Below are 7,491 nucleotides of genomic sequence, written 5' to 3' on the forward strand. Positions count from 1 at the left end.
TGGAATTTATTGAATCATGCAGCTAAACAAAAAAGATGTCTTGCTTCAAGTCAGTGCAGTGGCTCAAATGACGGCATCAAGGCAATTAGAACTGGAAGAAACTTTATTAATCAGATTGTTATCTTGATTATAATATAATTAAATTTGTGTGCAGGAGGGATGAAAGGGTTTTTTTTTGTTTTGTTTTTTGGGGTTTTTTGCTCCGTTTTGCACTAAAGAATAAGGAAAATAGTTTACTGGCCCAGTTGTTTCTGAATCCTATGTTAGCACTCTGTAAACATTTGAGATAAATAAATGAGAACTTTCAGAGGCCAAAAGCAAAACTAACTCCACAGAACTATATGGAACCTAAAGGAAAAATAATTGCTTCATCATTTTTATTTTTGCACATCATTAACTCTTTTATTCACAGTACCTGACACAGTCCTTACAGGGTAGGTTCAGTAAACTGATGGATGATGGAAAGTAGTGACTAGCTCTTTTCTCTCACGTGATGCTGGAGATGGTATAGCAACTGATGTACCTCTCTGTTCCCAAATGCTTGCTGGCCATTCCTGCCGATTTCATATAGTGGAGAGACTGAGGAAGACCAAGGGCACTACTAGTAAATGATTTATAGTAACCAAGGACAGCGAAACATGCACTAGTTTTAATTTTTTCAAATAAAAAGACTTTCACTCTGTACACAGTATTTCCAATAACACTATAATGTCAAAGTTAAAGAACAAGATAACATAAAGTATGCTTAAAAGTTTCTCGTTGTTTCAAGCACTTTGTTTTTCCCTGTGAACAATGGACAATTGTGCCTTTAAACTGAAATACTTGTATGAGATTTAACACAGCTGACTTTCTCTCAAAAAAAAAAATTCATCTTTTACACTTTCTAAGTTAGGAAAAGATTATTTAAATGTTTTTGATTCTTTCATTTATTTCTTTTTTAGGTAACCAGTGAGTGTGTCTCTGTTGTTCCATGCTATGCCAGTGACAGCAGTTTGTCCCTTATTTAGCATGGACAAGTATAACAATCAAGAGAGTAATGTGACCATGAGAATTAATGCAAAGCACTTGCTGCCCAAGAGGCAGTAGCTGGGGTAAGATAGGGCCATGGGAATACAAGAACAATGCCCTCCTCGTCCATGCTCCCACCCAGCCAGGGCTTCCCAGAAGCCAGACCTTTGGGGGAGGTGAGAGACCACCAAGGACACTTCAACCATAGCCCACTTGGCTCTCTGGAGAACCCACACAGCATGTCTTAGTCAATTTTTTAAATTAAAAATAACTTTTTTCCCTATTCCAAAAGCAGTGCATGTTTATTATGCAGAATGTAAACATTTAAGATTAACAAAAAAAGAAAGAAAGAAGAAGGTAGGAGAGAGTAGCCTTTAATTACCCCTCTTAGGAATGACCATGGTTAACATTTTGGTGTATACGCAAAGCTCACTCACTCCTTGTCTCCCTCTCTCTCTGGGATTTTACTATAAATATCCTTTTGAATATCTTTATACACCATTAATTTTATTCATCTTTTATTCCTCACAGAACCTAATACAGTCCTGCATGAGGAGGTATTCAATAAAAGGATGAATGGCTGAATGTCCGAATCAGCTCCTTTTATTCCTATGCTGCTGGAGGTTAATATAGCAACTGCTGCACCACTCTGTTCCCATGTGCCTGCCAAAGGAGTACCAGGTATTGGGACTTACCTGAAACCATCAAGGAATCACAGTGTTTGCTAACTCCACTAGAAAACCCCTCCTTAAAAGGAATGCTTCACAAGTGACAGAGCCCTTAACTTGGAGCTAGAAGATAGAAGTTCGAATTACAATTGGTCATTTTACTTCCCATTTTACTTCTTTAAGCCTCCATCTTCTAATCTGTGAAATGAAGGCATTGACCTATGATGTATAGGATCCCTAGCAGTTAATATTCTATGTTATCTATATATGTCTGTCTATCTATCCATCCATCCAACCAAACATACATACATGTATGTGTGTATATATTTTAAAAATTTTTTTAGTGAAGAAAGGACCCAGGTGCTAGGCCTTGAGATGCTAGTATGACAAAATCTGGTTTTGTTTGCCTGTTTTGTAAAAACTGCAAGTCTTATAGGAAACCCAGCCAACATGCTTTTCCATGCCCACAAACACTCTCTGTGGCTAAACTGGGAAAATCAAAAGCATGAAAACCAAAAAGAAAAATAGAAAATAATGAAAGTATCTCTCTACATGTGGCTTTTATTAATTCTCAGATTCTCAGATGATTGTTGTATTCTGTCTGAGGCTCCCTTTCTTGTTTCATAGCTTTACCCTCTGTTGTGTCATTTTCAAAATACTCCCTCCCCCCATTTCCAAGGTTACAAGCAGAGAATAGCTCTTCACTGATCTGTGAACAATGAGCTCTGTTTGGTAAGAGAACTTGACAACTGAAGCAGAAGAAATCCTAATATCAAAACAGGTTGAGACAGGAAAATGATTAGTAACTCAAATGTCTGGGTGGAAAGGGAGTATGAACTATCACCTCCTACCCATTCCTTCCCGTCAAGCTTTGAGCCATTTTAAAACCCCATACCGATTCCTGAAAGCATTGAAGAAATGATGTGTTTCCAACATGTTCTGGCTGATGCTGAGGGCTCCTTCCCACATGTGCCTCTTCACCTTGCCTGAGCAGAGGGGATGTTAAGCATGGTGGAGGGGACCAGAGGGAACCATACTTAGAAAACCCTGCTGCTAGAAGTGTGTCCGTGCAAGCGCACCGAGGCTTTCGGAACTCACCACCTCCAGAGTGTTTGCTTTTTCCAAATGATCAATCGGAACAGGTTTGTTCATTCCTAATACAGGTGAAATGCACCCAATTCTTACTTCCTCTAACTTGGGACATTCTGCCCCTATGCTTGTAGCACCACCATGCTAAGCCTGGCTGGAAATATTGTCTTTGATTCCTAGGATCTAGGCCAGGCCTTGCTGACCCAGCTATCACTGCTGTGGCCCCCAAATGGGAGGTGTGCTTAACACCTGGGCCCTCCTATCCCTGCAGTGGTGGGGAGCCACTGCTGCTTCCACCTTGGCTAATAAATGCTGCTCCTCTTCCCCCTTCTTTTGCTTTTTTTTGTTTGTTTGTTTGTCTTTGGGTTTTTTTTTTGCGGTATGCGGGCCTTTCACTGTTGTGGCCTCTCCCGTTGCGGAGCACAGGCTCCGGACGCACAGGCTCAGCGGCCATGGCTCACGGGCCCAACCGCTCCGCGATATGTGGGATCTTCCCGGACCGGGGCACGAACCCGTGTCCCCTGCATCGGCAGGCGGACTCTCAACCACTGCGCCACCAGGGAAGCCCTTCTTTTGCTTTTTAAACTTAAATTTTTTAGTTTAAGAAAAGTAGTGCATAGGGTCACATGGCTCAAGAGGGTAAACCATGAAAAACCTGTTCCATCCCTGTCCTCCAGCCACTAATTGCCCTCCTGTAACAAGCAAAAATGTACATCTATTTTTTCACCCTCTTTTTATGTAAATATTAACATACTACATTTGAGAGGGTTTTTTTTCATGTAACAAAATATTACACTGTTGCCAGCAATGAGTGAGTGCCTGTTATTCCAGCTCTCAACAACTTTTTTTTTTTTTTAAGTTGAAATACAACTGATTTACAATGTTGTGTTAGTTTCAGGTGTACAGCAAAGTGATTCGGTTTCATATATATATTCTTTTTTAGATATATATTCTTTTTTAGATTCTTTTCCATTATAGGTTATTACAAGATAATGAGTGTAGTTCCCTGTGCTATATAGTAAGTCCTTGTTGGTAATCCATTTTATATATAATAGCATGTATATTTTAATCCCAGAGTCCTAATTTATCCCTCCCACACACACAGTTCTTTTCATTAATACACTAAGCAACTTTTACCAAGAGTCACACTAAAGCCAGAGGTCTGTGTTCTACATCAGAGGTAAGTGCTACATCAGCGATCTAAAATCTATACCTCCTCTGAAGCTAGCACTCTGTTTGGGTCTGACTTACCAGATCAGGCTCCTTTCTCTCTTATCAGGAGCTCCCATTGCTCTCATGCCCCACATTGTTCCTTCCGAAACTCTGGTCCCCATGAGGACCACATCCATCACACATGTTGTATATGCCTTCACAGAGTTCAAGGTCTTTTTCTTGGAAAGATGTTCAGCCACAGTGCAGATCCATGGATGCAAACAGATTCATAGTGAGAGATGAATCTTCTCGATGATCCTCTCTACAAAACCATACAAGTTCTTTTCCAGATCAGCCCCAATTAAAAAAAAAAAATCAGCTCCTCAGATATCACAAAAGGAAGCAGTTCTTGGGGGGGTGGGGAGGGGGAATGGAGATTACAGTACCCAAAGGTTGTCATATTAATTCTCATTCACAAACCATTCCTAACTGATGGTCTCTAGAGAGTCAAGCCAAACTGATCATTTTAAAAGTAAATAAATAGTGGCTGTATCAATTTACATTCCCACCAATGGTGCAAGAGGGTTCCTTTTTCTCCACACCCTCTCCAGCATTTATTGTTTGTAGATTTTTTTTGATACAGCCACTATGCAGAACAATATGGAGGTTCCTTAAAAAACTAAAAACAGAACTACCAGATGATCCAGCAGTTCCACTCCTGGGCATATACCCCGAGAAAACCATAATTCAAAGAGAGACATGTACCACAATGTTCATTGCAGCACTGTTTACAATAGCCAGGATATGGAAGCAACCTAAGTGTCCATCAACAGATGAATGGATAAAGAAGATGTGGCACATATATACAATGGAATATTACTCGGCCATAAAAAGAAACAAAACTGAGTTATTTGTAGTAAGGTGGATGGACCTAGAGTCTGTCATACGGAGTGAAGCAAGTCAGAAGGAGACAAACAAATACCGTTTGATAACACATATATATGGAATCTAAAAAAAAAGGTTCTGAAGAACCTAGGGGTAGGACAGGAATAAAGACGCAGACATAGAGAATGGACTTGAGGATACAGGGAGGGGAAGGGTAAGCTGGAATTAAGTGAGAGAGTGGCATGGACATACATACACTATCAAATGTAAAACAGATAGCTAGTGGGAAGCAGCTGCATAGCACAGGGAGATCAGCTCAGTGCTTTGTGACCACCTAGAGGGTTGGGGTAGGGAGGGTGGGAGGGAGACGCAAAAGGGAGGGGATATGGGGATACGTGTATACATATAGCTGATTCACTTTGTTATACAGCAGAAACTAACACAACATTGTAAAGCAATTATACTCCAATAAAGATGTTAAAATAAATAAATAGTAAATAAATAATTGAATGAATAAACTATTTCTTACAATATTATCCCAATTAATATATGTAGAAGGAATGTTGACAATAGAAAATCAGCATTTAGCAACAGAAATAATTATTTCAGGCAAAGATAATTAATGAGTGCTAAAATGAGTGGGCAAAAGTATGATGAAAAGCAGAATATTTACATAAAGTATCCTCTCTTAGATGCTAATTAATTTCAAAGGGAAGAACTGTAACTTGACAGCAGTGAAACCTGGCAAAATGCCATCTTAACTAAGTGATCAAGGTTAGCATCACCAGTGATGGAACATGTCAACTATATTCCTCCTGATAGAGTGTACTGAGCAGGGCACGATGTCACTTTTGTGACATTCTTGCCAAAAATTCATAGCCTGAATATAATCATGAGGAAACATCAGACAAACCTAAATGAGCAACATTTTACAAAATAACTGGCCAATACTCTTCAAAGAGTCAAAGAAAGGCAAAGAAAAATTACTGTTTCATTGTCATGAAAGACAAAGAAAAACTGAGGACTGGCCCAGATGAAAGACTAACAAAGCATGAAAACTAAATGCAGTCTAAGATCTGGGATTGAATCCTGAGCAAAAAAAGTAGTAGGACAGGACAAAATTTGAATAAGGTCTGCAGATTACTTAGTAGTACTATGTCAAGTTAATTTCCTGTTTTGAAAATGGTACTGTGGGGCTTCCCTGGTGGCACAGTGGTTGAGAGTCCGCCTGCCGATGCAGGGGACGCGGGTTCGTGCCCCGGTCCGGGAAGATCCCACATGCCGCGGAGCGGCTGGGCCCGTGAGCCGTGGCCGCTGAGCCTGCGCGTCCGGAGCCTGTGCTCCACAACGGGAGAGGCCACAACAGTGAGAGGCCCGCGTACCACAAGAGAAAAAAAAAAAAAGAAAATGGTACTGTGGTTACACAAGATGTTAACATTTGTAGAAGCTGGGTGAAGAGCACATGTGAATTCTTCTATTTTTTCTCAACTTTCTCTTAAGTATGAAAATATTTCAAAATGAATAGTTGAAAAAATTAAAAATAAATTCTAAAAAACATGGTTGAGAAGAATTCATTTATTATAATATTGGTTTGTGGACAGAGTAAAAAATACATATTAATTAAAAGAAATACCTTCACTCTTGAATTTAAGACTAGACAAGCAAGCTTTTTCTTTGATTAGTCATGTGTAGAATTATTCAGGCATTTCTTAAAATCACTCTAAACTCTCAGCATATACTTTATTACCAAAAGTTGAAGTTCAGTATAGCAACTGTACGTAAAAGTACTTAGATAATCTTGGTCTGTCCTTGTCACAATATCAATAGACCTCTGCTGGGAACTGTTTTATTATGACAACCGAGCACTAAATTCTCTAATCTTCAGGTCAGCAATTCCTGGGTGTATAGAAGAAGAAAGTTTTCCATTTGGCAGATGAAAAATCAAGACCCCCAAATCCGTCTCCTTAGGAAGTAGAGCTTAGGAAAAGAGCCTAGTACTTTTTTGCTGTTTGCTCTGCAATGTAGCACTTTAAATGAACTGAGTTCATTTCCAGTGGGGTTAGGGGTGACCCTGCATAACTCAGAAGCAACCTGTAGGGGAAAAAAAAAAGGCAAGTACAGTCATGGGAAGCAGAAGATTTTACATGTCACGTAGGAATATAAAATGTTATATTTAGTAGTTTCTTATATAGATATACAAAAAAATTGAATAACTACGGGGGGGGGGGAGGTAGACCCATAATTACCACAGCCTCCACCAGATTATTTAGATAATTATCTAAAAGTTAACATATCTACTCCGTAAGATTTACTGGCCTTTTGTTCTTTTCATTTCGGAGAAATCAGCATTACTGGACCAGTTCTTGACCACAAGTGCTGTCTGAAAATTTTCTGAGGCCAATATAATGTGAACAAAAAATTAATAGTTGATCTAAAAAAGAAATGGAAAATTTTATTCAAGCCAAACTGAGGATTATAACCAAGGAGACAGTCTTTCAGAAAGCTCTGAAGACTGTTCTGCCCATTAGAGACCAAAACACAGTTATATAAGTTTTTGAGACAAAGGGTTATATGTCAAATGACTATTGACAATTTACATAATCCAGATCTACACATACAAAGCAAGTAGTGGGTCATGCTAACTAGTTTTTTGTTTTTTTGTTTTTTTAAAATTTATTTTTGGCTGCAT

Source organism: Tursiops truncatus, chromosome 4, assembly GCF_011762595.2.
Source record: "Tursiops truncatus isolate mTurTru1 chromosome 4, mTurTru1.mat.Y, whole genome shotgun sequence".
Taxonomy (NCBI): Eukaryota; Metazoa; Chordata; class Mammalia; order Artiodactyla; family Delphinidae; genus Tursiops; species Tursiops truncatus.